This window comes from Rhinopithecus roxellana, chromosome 15 (genome assembly GCF_007565055.1).
Source record: "Rhinopithecus roxellana isolate Shanxi Qingling chromosome 15, ASM756505v1, whole genome shotgun sequence".
NCBI classification, from domain to species: domain Eukaryota; kingdom Metazoa; phylum Chordata; class Mammalia; order Primates; family Cercopithecidae; genus Rhinopithecus; species Rhinopithecus roxellana.
This window is the reverse complement of record NC_044563.1, coordinates 92,483,201-92,507,814: the sequence shown is the minus strand read 5'-3', so window position 1 is coordinate 92,507,814 and position 24,614 is coordinate 92,483,201.

The window sequence follows — 24,614 nt, the reverse complement described above, 5'->3', positions numbered from 1 at the left end:
CTCCTGCCTTTGTTCTCAGACATGGGGACTGGTTCACAAAGAAAGAGGGTCTGCAGCTCCACTATTTCAGAAATACTGAATTCAGAGCACTTAGATCATGGGAAATGTCCTGAAACTCCAGCCAGATCAATTTGTTCCCCCTCCCTAGGGCTATTGTGACAGTGCCTTTGCCAAAGCTCTCCACAAGTCTTCATAATCTCTTACATGCTTGGTTCTCTGTGGAGTTTTCCAGGCACTTTCCTACCCATTATCTTTTCTAATCGCCACAACAGCTGCTAATACAGTATTCCAGAGGGCACTGAATGAAGGAAAGGGATCCAGCTCTGAAGCTAGACAGCACTCATTCAATTCCTGCTCTGCCACTTACTGATGTGGCAGGGGGAAAATATCTTTTTCTCACTAAGCCTCAGTTTTCGCATTTGTAAAATGGGGATGATAATACCTCTCAGAGGCTTCTTGTGTAACTCAGAGCTAATATGTCTAAGCCATTTAGCACAGGGTTTGGTACCTGGTGGGTGCTGATAAATGGTGGCTATAATTGTTATTATTTTCATGTTGTGTTAATGTAATTACTTTGGTTTCCTGTAGCAATTCAGGGTAAGATTAAGCCAGGTGCCATTGTGCAGCGAAATAGTGCTAATGGCTAATGGACATCATATATATTGTCAATTAACTGACTTATCACACAGTATTTTCTAAAAGCAAGGGTACAGGGAACTTTAAAAACCTAAAAAAAAAAAAAAAAAAGTACCAAACCAAACCAAATGGAATAAAGGCAAGCCCTGTAGCTTAAATATTGCTAGAGTGCAATTATGTCTGTCCTGTAATCAGTGTGGACCTTGTGCTTAAAGTGGCTGTTTTGGATAATTTGGTATTAGTTTATGTGTTTCTATGAACAATTTAACAAAAAATTGAGCTAGCATCTATGCAGTGCTGAATGCTAAGTTTAGAGAGAGAAATGAATATATAAACCTTTTATTTGCTGAACAAACCTTTGCTCTTCAGCAAAAGACTGTACAAAGAACACAGAGCATGGAGCCTCTAACTCTACCTGAGAGAACTGGGCAGAGGAGAGTTGAAGGATAGGTTGGCTTTTCCTCAGATGGTGTTAACGCTAATGCCATCTTCAAGCTGTGATGAGGTTTTGTGAAGATCGCTGTGGGAAGTGGTGAAGTGATGATTTGCTTGGTGTGATAATCAAATATTTGCTCTATATCTAGGCAGAACTCTGAGTGAGAATCCATGCTCTGTCATTGATGAGCTGGATAAACCTTGGATAAGTTGGTTCAGGTGCTTGTGTTTACCCAACTTAAAATGGAGATGCTAGTAATATCTACTTTGGAAACTTTAAGGGACCAACAAAAAATTTCCTATCTTCCTCATTTAGACTTGGAACTAATTGAAAGGGTAGAAATTGGATAGATGGGTATAAAAATGTCATGTTGCTACTTATAAAATTGTATTGAAAAACTTGGATACTTAGAAATGATGGGTTTCCTAATTCCACACCCCAACAATGAACATAGTCACTAGGCACTGGCAGAAATGGAAACTACAGGCCCCTTTTAGGAGGTAAATCTTCTCCACTAAGCTTACTCAGTAAGCAGATTTGAATGCATTCAGGCCAAAGAGTGGTTTTAGACGTGGCTGAGCCAAGTGAGTCTACTTTCTTCTTCCCAACTAACCAATGGATTGGCGACTCTCCCAGGGAGAATGAGGGGTAAACAAGAGGCCAAGAGTTTGCTGTAGTGAAGATCTTCTTTTTTTTTTTTTAATTAATTTATTTATTTTATTATACTTTAAGTTCTAGGGTACATGTGCATAACGTGCAGGTTTGTTACATATGTATACTTGTGCCATGTTGGTGTGCTGCACCCATCAACTCGTCAGCACCCATCAATTCATCATTTATATCATGTATAACTCCCAGTGGAATCCCTCCCCCCTTCCCCCTCCCCATGATAGGCCCCGGTATGTGATGTTCCCCTTCCCGAGTCCAAGTGATCTCATTGTTCAGTTCCCACCTATGAGTGAGAACATGCGGTGTTTGGTTTTCTGTTCTTGTGATAGTTTGCTAAGAATGATGGTTTCCAGCTGCATCCATGTCCCTACAAAGGACGCAAACTCATCCTTTTTTATGGCTGCATAGTATTCCATGGTGTATATGTGCCACATGTTCTTAATCCAGTCTGTCACAGATGGACATTTGGGTTGATTCCAAGTCTTTGCTATTGTGAATAGTGCCGCAATAAACATACGTGTGCATGTGTCTTTGTAGTAGAATAATTTATAATCCTTTGGGTATATACCCAGTAGTGGGATGGCTGGGTCATATGGTACATCTAGTTCTAGATCCTTGAGGAATTGCCATACTGTTTTCCATAATGGTTGAACTAGTTTACAATCCCACCAACAGTGTAAAAGTATTCCTATTTCTCCACATCCTCTCCAACATCTGTTGTTTCCTGACTTTTTAATGATTGCCATTCTACCTGGTGTGAGATGGTATCTCATTGTGGTTTTGATTTGCATTTCTCTGATGGCGAGTGATGATGAGCATTTTTTCATGTGTCTGTTGGCTGTATGAATGTCTTCTTTTGAGAAATGTCTGTTCATATCCTTTGCCCACTTTTTGATGGGGTTGTTTGTTTTTTTCTTGTATATTTGTTTGAGTTCTTTGTAGATTCTGGATATTAGCCCTTTGTCAGATGAGTAGATTGCAAAAATTTTCTCCCATTCTGTAGGTTGCCTGTTCACTCTGGTGGTAGTTTCTTTTGCTGTGCAGAAGCTCTTAGTTTAATTAGATCCCATTTGTCAATTTTGGCTTTTGCTGCCGTTGCTTTAGGTGTTTTAGACATGAAGTCCTTGCCCATGCCTATGTCCTGAATGGTACTACCTAGATTTTCTTCTAGGGTTTTTATGGCATTAGGTCTAACATTTAAGTCTCTAATCCACCTTGAATTAATCTTCATATAAGGAGTAAGGAAAGAATCCAGTTTCAGCTTTCTACTTATGGCTAGCCAATTTTCCCAGCACCATTTATTAAATAGGGAATCCTTTCCCCATTTCTTGTTTCTCTCAGGTTTGTCACAGATCAGAAGGCTGTAGATGTGTGGTATTATTTCTGAGGACTCTGTTCTGTTCCATTGGTCTATATCTCTCTTTTGGTACCAGTACCATGCTGTTTTGGTTACTGTAGCCTTGTAGTATAGTTTGAAGTCAGGTAGCATGACGCCTCCAGCTTTGTCCTTTTGACTTAGGATTGTCTTGGCAATGCAGGGTCTTTTTTGGTTCCATATGAACTTTAAAGCAGTTTTTTCCAATTCTGTGAAGAAACTCATTGGTAACGTGATGGGGATGGCATTGAATCTAGAAATAACCTTGGGCAGTATGGCCATTTTCACGATATTGATTCTTCCTATCCATGAGCATGGTATGTTCTTCCATTTGTTTGTGTCCTCTTTGATTTCACTGAGCAGTGGTTTGTAGTTCTCCTTGAAGAGGTCCTTTACATCCCTTGTAAGTTGGATTCCTAGGTGTTTTATTCTCTTTGAAGCAATTGTGAATGGAAGTTCATTCATGATTTGGCTCTCTGTTTGTCTGTTACTGGTGTATAAGAATGCTTGTGATTTTTGCACATTAATTTTGTATCCTGAGACTTTGCTGAAGTTGCTTATCAGCTTAAGGAGATTTTGGGCTGAGACAATGGGGTTTTCTAAATATACAATCATGTCATCTGCAAATAGGGACAATTTGACTTCTTCTTTTCCTAACTGAATACCCTTGATTTCTTTCTCTTGCCTGATTGCCCTAGCCAGAACTTCCAACACTATGTTGAATAGGAGTGGTGAGAGAGGGCATCCCTGTCTTGTACCAGTTTTCAAAGGGAATTTTTCCAGTTTTTGCCCATTCAGTATGATATTAGCTGTGGGTTTGTCATAAATAGCTCTTATTATTTTGAGATACGTTCCATCAATACCGAATTTATTGAGCATTTTTAGCACGAAGGGCTGTTGAATTTTGTCAAAAGCCTTTTCTGCATCTATTGAGATAATCATGTGGTTTTTGTCTTTGGTTCTGTTTATATGCTGGATTACGTTTATTGATTTGCGAATGTTGAACCAGCCTTGCATCCCAGGGATGAAGCCCACTTGATCATGGTGGATAAGCTTTTTGATGTGCTGCTGAATCCAGTTTGCCAGTATTTTATTGAGGATTTTTGCATCGATGTTCATCAGGGATATTGGTCTAAAATTCTATTTTTTTGTTGTGTCTCTGCCAGGCTTTGGTATCAGGATGATGTTGGCCTCATAAAATGAGTTAGGGAGGATTCCCTCTTTTTCTATTGATTGGAATAGTTTCAGAAGGAATGGTACCAGCTCCTCCTTGTACCTCTGGTAGAATTCAGCTGTGAATCCATCTGGTCCTGGACTTTTTTTGGTGGGTAGGCCTCAATTTCAGAGCCTGCTATTGGTCTATTCAGGGATTCAACTTCTTCCTGGTTTAGTCTTGGGAGAGTGTAAGTGTCCAGGAAATTATCCATTTCTTCTAGATTTTCTAGTTGATTTGCGTAGAGGTGTTTATAGTATTCTCTGATGGTAGTTTGTATTTCTGTGGGGTCAGTGGTGATATCCCCTTTATCAATTTTTATTGCGTCTATTTGATTCCTCTCTCTTTTCTTCTTTATTAGTCTTGCTAGCGGTCTGTCAATTTTGTTGATCTTTTCAAAAAACCAACTCCTGGATTCATTGATTTTTTGGAGGGATTTTTGTGTCTCTATCTCCTTCAGTTCTGCTCTGATCTTAGTTATTTCTTGCCTTCTGCTAGCTTTTGAATGTGTTTGCTCTTGCCTCTCTAGTTCTTTTAATTGTGATGTTAGAGTGTCAATTTTAGATATTTCCTGCTTTCTCTTGTGGGCATTTAGTGCTATAAATTTCCCTCTACACACTGCTTTAAATGTGTCCCAGAGATTCTGGTATGTTGTATCTTTGTTCTCATTGGTTTCAAAGAACATCTTTGTTTCTGCCTTCATTTCGTTATGTACCCAGTAGTCATTCAGGAGCAGGTTGTTCAGTTTCCATGTAGTTGAGCGGTTCTGATTGAGTTTCTTAGTCCTGAGTTCTAGTTTGATTGCACTGTGGTCTGAGAGACAGTTTGTTATAATTTCTGTTCTTGTATATTTGCTGAGGAGTGCTTTACTTCCAATTATGTGGTCAATTTTGGAATAAGTGCGATGTGTGCTGAGAAGAATGTATATTCTGTTGATTTGGGGTGGAGAGTTCTACAGATGTCTATTAGGTCCGCTTGGTGCAGAGATGAGTTCAATTCCTGGATATCCTTGTTAACTTTCTGTCTCGTTGATCTGTCTAAAGTTGACAGTGGAGTGTTGAAGTCTCCCATTATTATTGTATGGGAGTCTAAGTCTCTTTGTAAGTCTCTAAGGACTTGCTTTATGAATCTGGGTGCTCCTGTATTGGGTGCATATATATTTAGGATAGTTAGCTCTTCCTGTTGAATTGATCCCTTTACCATTATGTAATGGCCTTCTTTGTCTCTTTTGATCTTTGATGGTTTAAAGTCTGTTTTATCAGAGACTAGGATTGCAACCCCTGCTTTTTTTTGTTCTCCATTTGCTTGGTAGATCTTTCTCCATCCCTTTATTTTGAGCCTATGTATGTCTCTGCATGTGAGATGGGTCTCCTGAATACAGCAGACTGATGGGTCTTGACTCTTTATCCAGTTTGCCAGTCTGTGTCTTTTAATTGGAGCATTTAGTCCATTTACATTTAAGGTTAATATTGTTACGTGTGAACTTGATCCTGCCATTATGATATTAACTGGTTATTTTGCTCGTTAGTTGATGCAGTTTCTTCCTAGCCTCGATGCTCTTTACATTTTGGCATGTTTTTGCAATGGCTGGTACCGGTCGTTCCTTTCCATGTTTAGTGCTTCCTTCAGGGTCTCTTGTAAGGCAGGCCTGGTGGTGACAAAATCTCTAAGCATTTGCTTATCTGTAAAGGATTTTATTTCTCTTTCACTTATGAAACTTAGTTTGGCTGGATATGAAATTCTGGGTTGAAAATTCTTTTCTTTAAGAATGTTGAATATTGGCCCCCCCTCTCTTCTGGCTTGTAGAGTTTCTGCCAAGAGATCTGCTATTAGTCTGATGGGCTTCCCTTTGTGGGTAACTCGACCTTTCTCTCTGGCTGCCCTTAAGATTTTTTCCTTCATTTCAACTTTGGTGAATCTGGCAATTATGTGTCTTGGAGTTGCTCTTCTCGAGGAGTATCTTTGTGGCGTTCTCTGTATTTCCTGAATCTGAATGTTGGCCTGCCCTACTAGGTTGGGGAAGTTCTCCTGGATGATATCCTGAAGAGTGTTTTCCAACTTGGTTCCATTTTCCCCCTCACTTTCAGGCACCCCAATCAGACGTAGATTTGGTCTTTTTACATAATCCCGTACTTCTTGCAGGCTTTGTTCATTTCTTTTTCTTCTTTTTTCTTTTGGTTTCTCTTCTCGCCTCATTTCATTCCTTTGATCCTCAATCGCTGATACTCTTTCTTCCAGTTGATCGAGTCGGTTACTGAAGCTTGTGCATTTGTCACGTATTTCTCATGTCATGATTTTCATCTCTGTCATTTCGTTTATGACCTTCTCTGCATTAATTAGTCTAGCTGTCAATTCTTCCACTCTTTTTTCAAGATTTTTAGTTTCTTTGCGCTGGGTACGTAATTCCTCCTTTAGCTCTGAGAAGTTTGATGGACTGAAGCCTTCTTCTCTCATCTCGTCAAAGTCATTCTCCGTCCAGCTTTGATCCGTTGCTGGCGATGGGCTGCGCTCCTTTGCAGGGGGAGATGCGCTCTTATTTTTTGAATTTCCAGCTTTTCTGCCCTGCTTTTTCCCCATCTTTGTGGTTTTATCTGTCTGTGGTCTTTGATGATGGTGACGTACTGATGGGGTTTTGGTATAGGTGTCCTTCCTGTTTGATAGTTTTCCTTCTGACAGTCAGGACCCTCAGCTGTAGGTCTGTTAGAGATTGCTTGAGGTCCATTCCAGACCCTGTTTGCCTGGATATCAGCAGCAGAGGTTGCAGAAGATAGCATATTGGTGAACAGCAAGTGTACCTGCCTGATTCTTACTTTGGAAGCTTCCTCTCAGGGATGTACTCCACCCTGTGAGGTGTGGGGTGTCAGAGTGCCCCTAGTGGGGGATGTCTCCCAGTTAGGCTACTCAGGGGTCAGGGACCCACTTGAGCAGGCAGTCTGTCCCTTCTCAGATCTCAACCTCCGTGTTGGGAGATCCACTGCTCTCTTCAAAGCTGTCAGACAGAGTCGTTTGCGTCTGCAGAGGTTCTGCTGCCTTTTTGTTGTTGTTTTTTTTTTTAGCTGTGCCCTGTCCCCAGAGGTGGAGTCTACAGAGACAGGGAGGTTTCCTTGAGCTGCTGTGAGCTCCACCCAGTTTGAGCTTCCCAGCGGCTTTGTTTACCTACTTAAGCCTCAGCAATGGTGGGCGCCCCTCCCCCAGCCTCGCTGCTGCCTTGCGGTTAGATCGCAGACTGCTGTGTTAGCAATGAGGGAGGCTCCGTGGGCGTGGGACCCTCCCCTCCAGGTGTGGGATATATTCTCCTGGTGTGCCCGTTTGCTTAAAGCGCAATATTGGGGTGGGAGTTACCCGATTTTCCAGGTGTTGTGTGTCTCAGTTCCCCTGGCTAGGAAAAGGGATTCCCTTCCCCCTTGCGCTTCCCAGGTGAGGCGATGCCTCGCCCTGCTTCAGCTCTCGCTGGTCGGGCTGCAGCAGCTGACCAGCACCGATTGTCCGGCACTCCCTAGTGAGATGACCCCAGTACCTCAGTTGAAAATGCAGAAATCACCGGTCTTCCATGTCGCTCGTGCTGGGAGTTGGAGACTTGAGCTGTTCCTATTCAGCCATCTTGCTCCGCCCCGTTTTTTTTTTTTTTTTTTTTTTTTTTTTGAGATGGAGTCTCGCTCTGTTGCCCAGGCTGGAGTGCAGTGGCCGGATCTCAGCTCACTGCAAGCTCCGCCTCTTGGGTTCACGCCATTCTCCTGCCTCAGCCTCCCGAGTAGCTGGGACTACAGGCGCCCGCCACCACGCCTGGCTAATTTTTTGTATTTTTTAGTAGAGACGGGGTTTCACCGTGTTAACCAGGATGGTCTCGATCTCCTGACCTCGTGATCCGCCCGTCTCGGCCTCCCAAAGTGCTGGGACTACAGGCTTGAGCCACCGCACCCAGCCGAAGATCCTTAATTCTACAGGAAAACCTGAAGCCTGAGAAAGGGAGGGTGCCCCCAACATCCATATTAGCAAAGAACTGGATTAAATATGAGGTAAAATATACAGAGAGCCCTCTAAGCACAGTGTTTGGCATGCAGTGAACACTGAACAAATGTTAGCTTTTATTGTTGTTACTATGGCAGTAGATTAACAGGGCCCAAAATATTCTCTGATAGTCTCCGCTTAATGTATCCGTGAAGATATGCAAAAACTCAAACACTGTATGCTACAGAAAGGACCATTCGCCAAAGTCTGAAGGGGAATGTTTTCCAGCTCTACTGTTGATAAATATGTCCATCCTGGATAATACAGTTATTTAGAAACGATGGAACTCCCTTTTGGGAAGCAGGGATGTAAATTGATCCAAAATATTGACAAACCTTATGCAGCAACGTCTCTTCTGCATTTGGATACTTTTTAGCTTGATAGAAGTCCTAGCCTCTCATTTTCATATTTTTTTTCCACACATAATCAGAAGCTACAACTCACAGAACATGTGAGGCATTGCATCTGGAAAGTAGCTATACAAGGAAAAGCATTCTGGTAGAAACGGTAGAGTTCTGGGAATAGTGCAGTAGGTAGAGATGGGGTAGTGATGAAGGAAGAGGAAGGAGAAAAAGGATGGGGTCTTTATGCTCTATATAATAAAAGAACTAACAAATGCATCTAGCCTCAAAGTCAGTGAGTTCACCTCAGCCCTGATCAGTCAAGAAGGATAATTGCCTACCCAGCCTAGGACTGGGGGCAATGCCTAAACACTCCTACTTGAAGTCTAAATCTTATAAAAGAATACTTCAGCACCCAAAGGGACAGAGAGAGAAACCAAGGAGATGCCATGGCCTCTACCTGTTGGCAAAAAGTGGTCCTTGTACAAGGATAAGTCAATAAGTTTTTTTAAAGTGCCCTATAAAAATTACTATAGCATAAAGGAAATGGAAAATTATTCTCTAGGCTCAAAGGGAAATCATAACTCTAAAAATTACTTGCTACAGGAGTCAGAAAATATTTTGGAAAACATTTGCTTGTTATTTTCAATAAAATGCAAAAAGTCATGGTATCTCTGAAAAAGGACAGGTGAGCCTGAGACAGAAATGATGTGAGATGAAAAGAGTTTGATAAATCAATTCCAAAAACAAGACTAACATTCATGTCAATTTTGGACATGATTTTATAAAATGAAATTTCCTGAAGAAAAGATTGGAATGAAACAAAAATATCTAAGTTTTAATTTTTTTAAAAAAACTTGTTCTTTAGTAGAAGAAAAGGCCAGTGTTTGGAGATTAACATGATTTGGTATTTTCCAGGTGACTTTTATATATTGCTGATGACATTTTTTTTTAATTTTAAGGAAGACAAAAAAAATCATGTAAAAATTCATGCAAAAAAAAAAAAATCATAAAACACAACCAAAACCAACAGCAACATATTATCAAGAAACAAAAATCATTTCTCATTGGCAACACTGAATAACTTAAGAAAAAAGAACAAGTATTGGTCAGAGAAACCAGGTGAGGGATCTGGAAATGAATAGCTGTTCAAGGAAAAACATTCTGGTAGAAATGGTAGAGTTCTGTGAACACTAATCTAGAATCTAGATCACTAGATTGAGCAGTAGAATCTAAATTAATTCAAGAATGTTAAAATTGTAGTACAATACAACAGGTGATATGCATTGAAAATAAGTGAACAGTGTGAACATAAAAACTGTCAGGATCCTGTCAGAAGACAGAAATCATCTAGGTATTTCAAATAGAGGGACTTTAATATAGGCTATTTGTTACTTAGAGGATAGTCTTCCTGAAGACACAAATAGGACATTACTTCTCAAACTTTAATGTCATCTGGGATCTTTTAAAAATGCAGATTCAGGCTAAGCGTGGTGGCTTGCACCTGTAATCACAGCACTTTGGGAGGCTGAGGCCAGTGGATTGCCTGAGGTCAGAAGTTTGAGACCAGCCTGGCCAACATGGTGAAACCCCATCTCTACTAAAAATACAAAAATTAGCCAGGCGTGATGGTGCGTGCCTGTAATCCAGCTGCTTGGCAGGCTGAGGTAGGAGAACTGCTTGAACCCAGGAGACGGAGGTTGCAGTGAGCCAGGGTTGTGCCACTGCACTCCAGCCTGGGCAACAGAGCAAAACTCCGTCTCAAAACAAACAAACAAACACAGATTCAAATTTAATAGATTTGGGATGAGCCCTGAGAGTCAGCATTTTAAAGATGCTCCTAGATAAAGCCAATGCTGCTGGTTCCTGAAACACTTTTTGAATAGTAAGGAAATAGGAAAAGTTGAGGAAACCAGAGATTAGCAGTAACAGGAAGACACAACTTTCTTTAGGGTTGAAGAAACACAGGGAGAAGATGGTATTTCAGTGCCACTGAGTGGTAGCTAGCACTGTGGCCAGGGTTTCCTGATGGGAGCTGAGACCAAGGTGGGAGGGGCTGGTAGGATCTGAAATCACAGTGGAGATGCAGCTGCTGCTGGAGACCTAGCTGGAGGCAGAGTGACAGGGAGTTAAATACCTCCACTAGCCTCTAATCTTCAGCAAGTATTTCCTGTTTGCTGCAACTACCTTCCCCAGTGCAGTATGCAGCCTTACTGGCTCTCAGCTTTTCCTCTGAGTCAACCTTTAATATGCTGAGCAATTAATTAAACTTGATCCCAGCCACTACCTCTAAACGTAAACAATCAAATGAATCACAAGGGGCTCTCTAGGTATAGGATCCACCTCTTAGAGCTAGAGAGATGCAGTAGGGGAGAGTAATGGGGGAATAACAAGTTGAGTTTACATTAATAGCAAACATAGTTTTCTTCTTACGCTTATTGCCCTATGTAGCTTCTTCTCTCAGTATGTCAACCACACCATGTTCTCTCCCACTTCAAGGCCTAAACAAAGGCTGAGGCCTTACCATGAAATGCGTTCCGCCATACTCTGTGTCTGGTTAACTCCTCATCGTTTAGCTCTTAGCTTAAATGTCTCTTACTAACAGAAAACTCCCTAACACCCTAGACTAGATAAGATCTGCCTGAAATAATTTCCTTTTTTTTTTTTTGAGATGGAGTCTCACTCTGTGGCCCAGGCTGCAGTGCAGTGGCGCGATCTCGGCTCAGGGCAAGCTCTGCCTCCCGGGTTTATGCCATTCTCCCGTCTCAGCCTCCCAAGTAGCTGGGACTACAGGCACCCACCACCACGCCCAGCTAATTTTTTTGTATTTTTAGTGGAGATGGGGTTTCACCGTGTTAGCCAGGATGGTCTCAATCTCCTGACCTCATGATCCGCCCGTCTCAGCCTCCTGAAGTGCTGGGATTACAGGCGTGAGCCCCCATGCCCAGCCGAAATAATTTCTTATAACATCTCTTCCTTGTTCTTCCTGGCACTTATAACAATGTGAACTTATATTTCTGTGATTATGTTCTATGTCCCTGTCCCCAACTAGGCTCTGAGTTCCATGAGGGTGAAAATGGTGTCCACTTTGTTAAATATGGTGTTTCCCGTGCCTGGATGCACCTCTCCAGGTCATTAGCATAAAGAAGCAGATTGGGTGTTTTGGTGGTCAGAGAACATATTCCTGATGTTAACATTTGAGTATGAGTATAGAAATGTGATTTCTGGAAGGCATTTTGCTGTGATAACGAGCTGGTCAGTCAGGAGTTGATATTATTCTAAACTTTCAAAAGTTGCATCACATTTGTAACCCGTAAAAGTGGCATTTAAAAACAGATAATAACAGCCGCCATTTGTTGAATACTATCCCATGCCAAACACTGTGCTGTTTTACAGATATTAGTTATTTAATCCTCACAACCACCTATAAGGTTATTCCCATTTTACTGATGAAGACACTGAAACTCAGATGGTGAATGATGTCCTATAGTTTGTAAGTAGTGGAGCAAAGATTAGGATTGATGTCTTTCTGTCTTTATTAAGCAATGTAACTATTAAAACTTCTAAATAACTAGTTTTAAGTTTAATTCAATAGGCTTTTTTTTTTTCTTTTTTCTAACTCAAGGGTGAAGACCTAAGCTGTGAATAGCACAAAGTCTTCAGGGAATGTTCCTTCCTGGGCAAAAGGTAAGTAAAGTAGGCACCTGTTTGTGCAGGGGTGTGGCAGCCCCCAAGGAAGCCCAAAGTGGAATATATATCTCTCAGCTGCAAAGAGCCAAGAGAGGTCTTTATGGGAAGTTAAATCCGAATTGGAACCAGGAAGACATTTGGCAGGTCAGAGCCACTGGTGTGCCAGCTCATAAGAGCTGATTGTTAAATTTTCAGGAATTTTGCAAGCTGGTTATTAGATATAGTCATTATTAAACTTTAAATTTTATAAACCTGTAATTTAAAAGTATATTAAAAGCAAAGGTAACAAATACTTAAAACTTATTACTTCCTAATGATTTTATTACATTTTACTATTATTTGTGCTCTTGAGTTATGTCTACTGAAACTGAATGGTAGAAATACCATATAGTGGTATGCTACCGTGCATCTCTTCCCACTGATGTGTTGGGAAGGTAGCTTGAAATTGTCTATTGTCAAATGTTTACACCGTGGAAATTGGCAAGTGCTACATATCAGTCCCCCCATTTCTGAAAGCTGGTTGTTAGACATTTGTCAGCACACTACTACTGCTTTAATCCCTGGGAAGGGGACCAAGTTCAGAGCCAAATGTCAAAAGCCAAAGAACAGTACAGATTAAAGCTGTAGTTGCCTTTGGTTGCTGCCCTCTATTATTTGGGGTAGTTAGCGTTCAGGGAGCTGGAGAATGGTGTTTTGGGATTTTGTAAATAGAAATGTTTGGTATAGAAAAAAAATGGTTTGAATGCTTATGAGAATAAAATTGTGAAATGGAAATTAGATATTATTAATATAAACTCAATTGGTAAACATTTTTTGAGGTCTAAAAAAACCCCATTAGTATATAAAGTAGTTAAAGGTGAGATACTGGGATTCTTTTTTCTTTTAAACTTGGAGGCGTTGTGTGAGGTGTAATGTGTGTTACAAATTAGACACTCGTCACACCCTGCCACTGCGCCGCTGATACATGACTACTGCCTTCTCCCTACAAGACAGTTGTGTACATTTTGGAATGTTTTTGACTCTTGTTGTATTTGGAAGAGGCTCTGGGATGTTGTCTAAAGAAGCTGAGAATTATTTATAAGAGGCAAAGGTGAACTGTGAAATGATCTGATGGTGCGACTGTAGTTAGAATTACTGTCAACACCTTACAATTTTGGTGGTGCTTGTAGAATCGGTTTTCCTTCAAGGCTTTAATTATCTTTGAAATCTGATTCTTAGCAACCCAGGCAGTAGGGCAAGGAATATAAAATTTTATAGAAGTGTCCAATTCAAATTATTTGGGTGAAGTTGGCCGTCTCAATACCTGGTGTGTTTTACCTGGCATGCTTTTCCTAGTTGATTAAATGTCTTACTTGTTTTAATTATTACAACGTCATATGTGCTTGTTGTAAAAATTCACATACCACAGACTACAAATCTCTTACAGACTCACAACCCCACACCCCAGAGGTAATATCCCATAAGTAAAACAGCTGAGAGTTTTTCTACCTATATGTACTTAACATATAAATATGAAAATTAAATAAGATCATATTGCTCTGCAACTCTTTTCATTTAAAAAATGTGATATGCTATACCTACAGAAGATTATATAAATGGATGCATATAAATTATAATTAAATGAACACTGGTGCAATCTCTACTTAGGATATGAAACAGAAAATTGCCTGCACCTTTGAAAGTTGCTGTGCCCCTTCATAATCATAAGTACTTACTAGTAGAACATGGGAAACCATGACCTTGACTTTTGTGACAACTGTTGTCTTGCTTTTCTTCATACTTACTTGCACTGCATATCTATGTATTCCTAAATAATTTTTTGTTCGGTTTTGACTATTTTGAACTTTATATGAAAGAAATCATTCTGAATGCATTTTTGTAACTTCTTTCTTTCATTCAGCATTGAGAATGAGATACATTAATTTTGCTGCATGTAGTTCATGTAGTTCATTCATTTTTATTGATGTGTAATATTCCATTGCAGAGATAGAAATCAATTTGTTTAGCCAGTGGATTGTTGATGAACATTTGTGTCATTTTTAGTTTTTTGATGTTTTTAATGATGCTATTTTAAATACATACACACACATACATGTATCTGGTGTAAGTATATTAAAGTTTTCTTATGATGTATACTTAGGAGAAGGGTTATAGAATTATAGGGTTTGGACATGTTAATCTTTACTAGGTAATGCAAATTGTACTCCAAAGTGGTTTACCAATTTACTTTCTGATCCATGGTGGATGAGAGGGTCCTATTTCTTTAAATGTTTGCTAATACTTGGTATTGCCAGACTTAAAAATGTTTCACTACGTGTATCATTATAGCTTTAATTTGCATTTATGTGATTCCTAATGAGGCTATTTTTTTCACATAATTATTGACCATTTTGGTTTTCTCTCTCATGAAGTTCCTGTTAAGTCATTTGTCCATTTTTGGTCTTGAATTGTTTTTTACGTAAGGTGTCTTCAGCATTCTTTATATGCAGTTTTTCATCAAATCTAATGTGCTATCTATAAAAATGTGCCACTGTATTACATTAAAAAAAAATTTTTTTTTTCAATTACGTTGTAACCTGCCAGCGATCATAAAATGCACCCCATTGTCCATGATGGTAAAATGTGGAAAATTGTTTGTCTTAGATACAAAAACTATGGTGTTCTAAGTAGAAGACCTTTGCCAGTTATATGTGTTGCAAATAGCTTCTCCTGATTTGTTGCTTGGTTTTTCCCTCTTTTTATAGTTCTCTTTGATTAACTGCAGTTCTAACTTTTAAGGAAGTCGAATTTATCTACCTTTTTCTGTTTTTTTTTTCTTTTTGCACTTTTTTAAAGAAATCATTTCCAGCTGTGAGAAAATGAAGATATATTAATTTCTAAAAGTTACATAGTTTTCTCCTTCTCATTTTACCTTTAATCTACCTAGAGTTGATTTTAGTTATGGTATAAAGTAAAATCCAAGTGGCATCCTTTACCTTATTGCCTGTGTCTTTCTTTTTCATTTTTGTCAACCTTTGTACCAATACTATACTGAGTTTCCTGTAGCTTAACATCTGTTAAAACAACTTCCTCTCCATTTCTTCTTCTTCAAGGACATTTTTGGTTGTTCTTGGCCCTTGGCACACATTTCACACACTCAAAATCCACTTCCTCCAAACAAAAACTTGCTAGGACTTTGATTAGGATTGCTTTGAATCTATAGATCAATTTGAGAAATGACATAATAAAATTGAATCTTACAATCTATTAATGTGATTTCTATCTCCATTTTTGGAATCTTTATTGATTTCTCTTGATAATGTTGTATAGTTTTGTAACTGTCTTGCAGAGTTACTGTAAGATATATTCCTGGGTATTTTAAATGCAATTACAAGCAGTATTTGTGGTTTTGTGTTTTGTTGCGATGTATGAAACTATAATTGAGATTTGTATATTGCCTTGTATTCAGCAACATTTTATATTTCAAGTTGATTCTAATAATTCATTTATGGATTAAAAATCACCTATATATATAATCAAAACGTCTGTGAGTAATACCAGCTCTGTTTCTTTTGTTTGCCATTATGCTAGGATTTCTAGTATCATAGTATAATAGTATAACAATCTAATACTGAAGAGAGATAATAATAGTGAGCAGTTTTGTCTTACTTTTTTTTTTTTTTTTTTTTGAGACAGAGTCTTGCTCTGTTGCCCAGGCTGGAGTGCAGTAGCGTAATCTCAGCTCACGACAACCTCCGCCTCCCCAGGTTCAAGCGATTCTTCTGCCTCAGCCTCCCAAGTAGCTGGGACTACAGGCATGTGCCACCACACCTAGCTAATTTTTTGTATTTTTTAGTAGAAACAGGGTTTCACCATGTTGGCCAGGATGGTCTGGATCTCCTGACCTCATGATCCACCTGCCTCGGCCTCCCAAAGCTCTGGGATTACAGGTTTGAGCCACTGTGCCTGCCCCTGTCTTGTCTTACTCTTGATCCCAAAAATAGCATTCCATAGTTCACAGTTTGCTGTTGGATTTTTATTTCTGAGTTACACAGTATAAGATTAATGAGTTTCCTTGTGTTCAAAACCAAGCTTAATGGCTGAATGATCTTTAATAAGTTTCTTTACTTGTCTGTGAATTAGTTGCCTTATCAGAAAAATTGAATGTCCTACTGTAGATTCTCTAAAATACAAACACTGGGACAAGGATTAAGTGCTAATGCTTTAGGTGAGAGATGTGATCCCAGGGCAGCAAGAATGGATGAAAAGAAAAGGGAGGTAGTAAAGTGTGGGACGAAACATAGGGTAAAGCCTTTCTGCACTGGCTACTGTCATGACTACAAATACATAACTGCGTCTCAGCAGGTGAGTCAGTCACTCAGCCATGCATGAAGCCTCCAGACAGGCTACATGGCCATCTATGTCTCAGCACAGTCAGTGGGCAGGAGGAAGGAGAGATTTTATCCTTCTGCTTCCTGTCTTTTTTTTTTTTTTGAGTCAAATTTTTCCCCACTAGGAGTTAACTTTTTCACACTGTGGGTTGCATTATCAGGCTTTTTGGCAGCTATGGGTAGCCACTTCTGTGGAGTGGCATTTCATCTGGGTCTGGAGATTGCAGTAGCGGCCAAAGACTCCAGGTAAGTGGCTGCTCAGCCTCAAGCAGCAGAAAGGTGTGTCCTTTGGCTGAGATGCTGAGTGAAGCAGAGCAAATGGCTGAGTCCAGGAGACAGGTGAGGCTGAGAGACTATGAGGAGGAACAGAAGATAGGTCAAGTTGGTTATGTGGATTAAATACGTTACTTGCTTTTAATCTTAGGTTAAAGAAAATGCTCAGAAAAGTGCCTGGTATAAAGTGAGCTCCCAAATACTTTTAACTAAAATGCAATCCAATTCATAATCCTTTTCTCTATAGGCATTAATCTTTGTGAAATGCTTAAAATAACCTTTCCCATTCAGCTATTATAAAAGTATCATCCATCTGGGTTTTATTTCGGTGTAAGAAGTGAGGTCAGAATCATGCTTTATGTTTTTCCAAATAACTTGACACGGGTCCAAACACCACACATTGAGTATTTCATATTTTCCCCTTCCTTTGAAATTTGCTTTATAAGATATTAAACTTGCATATTTATTTGCTAATTTATTAGCTTTTCATTTTGTTCCATTGATACATCTATAAATTCTATTGTACTGTTGTAAGGATTGTAGCTTTATGATAATATAATACTGTAGGGTGTGTTCCCAGTTCTCACTCTTCTTTTTAAAGATTTTCCTGATTATTTTCATATGTTTATACTTTTAGATAAAGTTAATCATTTTTAGGGTTTCTTCTCTTTTAAAAATCCTGTTGGGATTTTGCTTGCAAGTATATTAAATTTACAGTGTAAATTAGGAAATACTTATGATGGTGCAGTATACTTTTAAAAACAAGCTCTCTCCTTTTATTCAAGATTTAACGTTTATTAGTAAAATTTTGTAGTTTCCTATAAGTACCAAACATTTCTGGTTATATTATTTCTAGATACTTTATGACTTTGTGAATGGAATGCTTTCTTCTATATTTTACTTGATTATTGTTTGTATATTAGGAATCTACTGGCTAATTTTTAACAATCTTATTGAGTTATATTTTGTAGTATTATAAACACATCAAGTGTTCAGTTATGTCTAGTAACATTTAGTGTGTGGTCCAACTACTACCATAAATTAGTTTTAGAATATTTGCATTCTCCAAAGATATATTTTATATTTATAGTCAATCCCAGCGCCTACCCCGAGGGCAGCACCAGTCTACTTTCTGTCCCTATAGATTTTCTGAACAATTCATGTAAACGAAATCTTGCTATATGTAGTTTCTTGTGTCTGGCTTGCTTTCACTTAGCATAAAGTTTTTCAAGGTTCATCTATGATGTAGCGTGTGTCAGTATTTTGTTTTTTACTGCTGGATAACATTTCACTGTATGGTTAAACCACATTTCCTCTATTCATTTACCAGTGATGGACATTTTAGGTTCTTTCCAGTTTTGGAGCATTATGAATAATGTTACTGTGAACAGTCACATGAAGTCTTTGTGTGGACATGTTTTCATTTCTCTGGGGTAGATACATAGGAGTGGAATTGTTGGGTTATATGGTAATATTATGTTTAACTTTTTGAGAAACTACCAAACTGTTTTCCAAAAGGGTTATACTGTTTTACATTCCTACTAACAACGTATGATGGTTTTCTACTGACTTTAAAATATTTATGCTGTACGTGACTACGGAAAATTGTTTTTATTAACTATTTTTTCTGTTGATACTTGTATTAATATACATTCTTTCTGTTGTTGTTGTTTTTTTTTGTTTGTTTGTTTTTTAATGGTAGGGTCTTGCTCCTGTAGTCATGGCTGTAGTGCAGTGGCGCAATTATAGCTCATTGCATCCTCGAACTCCTGGGCTCAACTGACTCCCCTGCCTCAGCCTCCTAAATAGCTAGGACTACAGGCATGTGCCACTATGCCTGGCTAATTTTTATTCTAAACATTTTCTTGTGGGAATGATATCTTGTTATGCTTTCCTAGGCTGGTCTCAAGTAATCCTTCCTCCTTGGCCTTCCAAAGTCTTGTGGTTACAGGTGTAAGCCACTGCACCTAGCAGAAAATATACTTAGTTGCAAGTGACAGCATTCCAACCCAAACTAGTTTAAGAAACAAAAAAACCAAAATGTATTGGTTTATGTAATGAAGAAGAACAAATGAAGTGTTGATCGTAAGCAACTAGAATTCAGGCAGTTAAAAGACAATCAGGTGGGGTCCCTCTCAGCTATACTTCTTAATCTTGAACATCTTGACAGATGATGCTTAATGGTACAGTTTTTCCTTTGATTTCTTTGTGTAATATGTTTATCAATCTCTTGCTATTATACCATCCTTGGATCTCAAAATATACCCCATTTGGTCACATTGTATTATTTTACATCCTGCAGTATTTTTTGCTAATACTTTGATTAAAACTTTTTCTAGATACATGGGTGAGTTTGATCTTCTTTGTTTCATACTATCTTTAAGCAATTTGGTTATTAAAATGCTTTACTAGTAAAATAAGTTCAAGAGGTTTCTATATTTTTATGTGGTCTGGAATAACTTAAACAGTATTATAATAATTTGTCCCATAGCTTAGATAAAGCTCAATTCTAAAATCATTTGGACTTAGTATTACTTTTAAAGGTAGATTTCTTATCATTTTCTAACAGCTTTTGTAATTGATGTATTCAATTTTTTTTTTTTTTTGCTGCTTCTTGCATTAATGTTGGTAATTTTTATTTTGTTAGGAAATGATATATTTCCTGTAGGTTTCCAAATGTGTAGCTGTAGAGTTGCATATGATAGTCTCTTGTAATTATTTTAACCTGTATGATGACTTTGGTTAGGAATTGGTTATACTAATTTATAATTCTACTTAAAATATAAAATGATTCCATTCCTGTTTTCTTACATCATCTTCTACTCTGGATGTTATCACATGACAAAATTTTGCCAAACTGCTGTGTGTATATTTTATCAAACTGACTTCCATTTTCTTGATTATAAATGAAGGTCAATGTACTTTCGTGAGTTTATCAGACATTATGGTTCTCTGCCACTGTCAAATGTATGTTTATAACCTTTGCCTGCCTTAATAATTTATTTGAGACTTCTGGTGCTAGCCAAAATGGACTCACTCCACTATGGCCTATCTTCCCTACAGATTACAACTAATAACTCTGGATAGAATTAAAAAAAAAAAAAAAAAAAAAAAAAAAAACTACATGAAGACAAAAATAAACACTAGTTGTCAGATTGGGGAAGAATGTCAAATCTTAAAGAACAAGCAGTATGGGAAGGAGTTTTCTGGGTTTTTTCCTTTGTCTTCAGGGTTTGATGCAAGGGTAGCCCCAGTGGCAGAACTGTGTAACATGTATGGACAGCAAAACTCAGAGAAGGCCTTCCCCATCTGACCAGAAGACCAAAGGAGGAGACTCCTGCATGCCAGAGAGTCAGGGGGAAAATCCCAGTTGTTTTTCTTTTATCTTTTTTTCAGCAACCCCATTTGTGAAGCTCCCTGCTGTAGTGGTGGTGGTAATAGCATAGACACTGAAAACCTTGAGAGAAAACTTATATCTCTGGTCAGAGAAACTGAAATAAGGGATTCCTGTGGTGTGAGATTCTGGAGCACTCCCTCTGTTTTATCTCATCATTTTACTCTGGGTGTGGCTCCAGCCATGCAAAACTGTGAAAGCACAGAGGCTAATACTCAGAGAGAGAAACATGTATTTCTAGTCAAAGAAACGAAAACATGTGGGACCTCAGGACCTGGAAAGTTGGGAGAAATCCTGGGCAGAAGACAGCTAGAGAAGGGAATCCCCTGATTCTGTATAAACCAATACAAGTCATTCCTCAGCTGCACATGTGTGAAACAGGCCCAGAGAAGCATAGCATAGGATTTGAGGACTGAACTAGAATATAATCCACAGCTAAGTCCTGGACTAATGGTGCACGCATGGGGCAAACTCACTAGAGCATAGCAAAGGCTTTTAAAATTCGCATTAGAAGTACAGCCCCTAGATAAATGAAACGGAATTTACAGTCTGGATCTAAACAGGTTCACTGCCAAAATCAGTCTTCTTCAGGGGTTTTAACAAAACCCAAGGTTTCACACACAACATTCAAATTGCCCAGATGAATCCAAAATTAGCGTGTAAAACGCTGGTAATATGTGATAAATTCTCAAGAGAAGACAAACAGATGCTAATCCCAAGGTGATCCAGATGCTGAAATTATCAATGGCTTTAAGCAGCTATTACAACTTACAATTTGAAGTTAATAGAGAAATAAAAGCCTTAGATATGGAAACAGAAGCTGCAAAAAGACCCAATTGGGACTTTTAAAACCGAGAAATGTACTATGTGAAATAAAAACTTCACTGAATGAACTGAATAACAAAATGGAAATGACATTTGAAAGTGGAGCAATAGGAATGATCTGATTTGGAAAAAGAGAAAAAGGATTGACAAATCTGTGAGCTCTTATCAAAAAATCTAATATTTATATCATTGGAGTCCCAGAAACAGAAGACAAAGAGATGGATTCAGAAAAAATATTTTCAAGAAATACTAGCAAAAAACTTCCTAAATTTGGTGAAAGACATAAGTTTATATTTCAAGAAGATCATTGAACCCCAAACAAGAAAAACTGAAGAACAACAACAAACAAAACCCATCTATTCATCAGAGAAGAACTTCTGAATACCAAAGAAAAAGAAAAAAAACTTGAAAGCATCCAGAAAAAAAATGATATATTATGTAGAGGAGGATAATGATTTTTATGACTGTGGATTTCTTATTAGTATCCTTGGAGGCCAAAGAACAGTAGAATAAATTCTTTAAGGAAAGAGAACTGTGAATCCAGAATTCTATATCCAGTAAAAATATTAATTGAGAATGAAGGAGAAATAAGGCACTTGCAGATGAAGAAAAACTAAGAGGATTCACCAAGCTGAACAGGTCTTAAAAAATGCTAAAGGAAGCTCTTCCGTTTAAAGGGAAATGATACCAGAGGGATCCTTGAAACTTCAGTATGAAGGAAGAGTAACAGAAATGGTAAATATCTGGGTATATGTAATAGATAATTTTTCTTCTCATAAGTTCTTTAAAATATGTCTGACTGTTGAAAACAAATATAAGATTGTTTGGTAGGGTTTTCAGCGTATCTAGATGTAATACCTATGACAACTATAACAAGAAGTGGGAGAGTGAAGAGGACAATGTGGTTGTAAGACCTCTATATATTTTTTTTTTTTTTTTTTTTTTTTGAGGCGGAGTCTTGCTCTGTCGCCCAGGCTGGAGTGCAGTGGCCGGATCTCAGCTCACTGCAAGCTCCGCCTCCCGGGTTCCCGCCATTCTCCTGCCTCAGCCTCCCAAGTAGCTGGGACTACAGGCGCCCACCACCTCGCCCGGCTAGATTTTTGTATTTTTAGTAGAGACGGGGTTTCACTGTGTTCGCCAGGATGGTCTCGATCTCCTGACCTTGTGATCCGCCCGTCTCGGCCTCCCAAAGTGCTGGGATTAAGACATCTACATTTTAATTCATATGATAAAATATTCTAGGGAGCCCATGAATGGTTAGTCGTGTGTATTGTAATCCCTAGAGCAACTATTTAAAATGACCTTATTTATTCCTGGAAATAGACATTGGCCTGAAATCTACCCAGTCTAATGATACAGTCACTCCAACTATCTGACTTTGAATTAATGTTTGCATGCTGTATATTTTTCTATCTGCCTACTTTTTAACTTATTTGTGTCTATATTTGAGGTACTTTTCTTTTTTTCTTTTCTTTTCTTTTCTTTTTTTTTTTTTTTGATACAGAATCTAGCTCTGTTGCCCAGGCTAGACTGTAGTGGTGCATTCTCCACTCACTGCAATCTCTGCCTCCCACGTTCAAGCAATTCTCCTGCCTCAGCCTCCCGAGTAGCTGGGATTATAGGCACCCACCACACCTGGCTAATTTTTTTGTATTTTTAGTAGAGACATGTTTAGTTCACCATGTTGGCCAGGCTGGTCTTTAATTCCTGATCTCAAGTGATCCATCCACTTTGGCCTCCCAAAGTGCTGGGATTACAGGTGTGAGCCACCGCACCCAGCCTTGAAGTACATCTTTAATAGGCAGCATATAATGGCGCTTCACAATTTTAAAATCTAATCTGACAAAATTTGCCTTTTAATTAGAATACTTAGACAATTTACATTGAATATGATTATGAACATGGTAAGGTTTAAATCATCTTGCTATTTTAAAATACGTGTCCCATCTAGTCTTTGTTCCTTTTTTCCTCTCTTTCTAATTCTTTAAAAATTAATTGAATATTTTTATGATTTCATTTTATTTCTAATATTGAATTATTAAGTATAACATTTTGTTTTATTATTTTAGAAGGAGGTGAAGGTTTATTATACACATCTTTAATTTATCACATTCCACCTTCCAGGGACATTATACCACTTTACATGTAGTATAAGAAACGTTCAATAGTGTGCTTTTACTTACTTCTTCCTAAACTTTGTGCTATTGTCATATAGTTTACTTTTGTATATTATAAATCTCATATTAGTTATTGCTTTAAAGAATCAGGGACCTTCATAGGCATTTATGTAACAGTGTCTTGTATATTTACCTGTGTAGTTATTATTTCGAGTGTGCTTTCTTTGTGTAGATTCATATTTTTATCTGATATTTCTTTGCTTCTGTCTGAAAGACTTCTTTCAATATTTCTTGTAGTGTGGGTCTGCTCTTGGTGAAATCTTTCAGCTCTTGAATATCTGGAAAACCAATATTACCTTCTCTTTTTGCTTCTTCCTGCCAGCTCCTTGATCTTGAATCACCTCTGTTTTTGAAAGATATTTTTGCTGAATATGAAGATTGAGGCTGACAGTTCATTTTTTTCAGCATTTTGAAGATGTTGTCTGTCTGTTGTCTTTCCACTGACATCATTTCTGTTGAGTTATCTTTGTTCCCCCATATGTTACATATTGGTGATTTTTATTTTTTTTTTAACTTGGCTGCTTTAAAATTTTTTTTTTTTGTAATCATCACTGGTTTTGGACAATTTGATTATGGTGGGCCTTGGGATGGTTTTCTTCCTATTTCTTTGGCTTAGAGTTTTAGATTCTTAGATTTTGTAGGAGTAAGATTTTTATCAAATTTATAAAAATTATGGCCATTATTTCTTCAAAAATTTGTTTCTGCTCGTATGTTTTCTCTTCTTTACTGATTCCATTACAAGTATGTTAAGCCACTTGAAGTTTTCCCATAGCTCACCGATGCTGTCTGTGCTCATTTTTTTAAATTCCCTTTTCTCTCTGGGGTTTTTTTTTTTTTTTTTTTTGCATAGTTTCTATTGTTACATCTTCAGGTTCACTAATTTTTTCTTCTGCAAAATCTAATGTGTCATTAATCCTATCCAATGTATTTGCCATCACACATTGCAGTTTTCTTCTCCAGAAATTTTACTTGGTTCTTTTTTATATCTTCCATATCTCTACTTAACTTTTTAAACATGTGGCATATACTTGTAGTAACTTTTAATGGCTATGCTTGCTATTTCTAATATCTATTATCAGTTACGGTTTGTTTTCAATTTATTTTTTTTTCATTACAAGTGATATTTTCCTCCTTTTGTGTATCAAGGAATTTTTTATTGGATGCCAGATACTGTGAATTTTTCCATTATGGTTACTGCATATTTTTG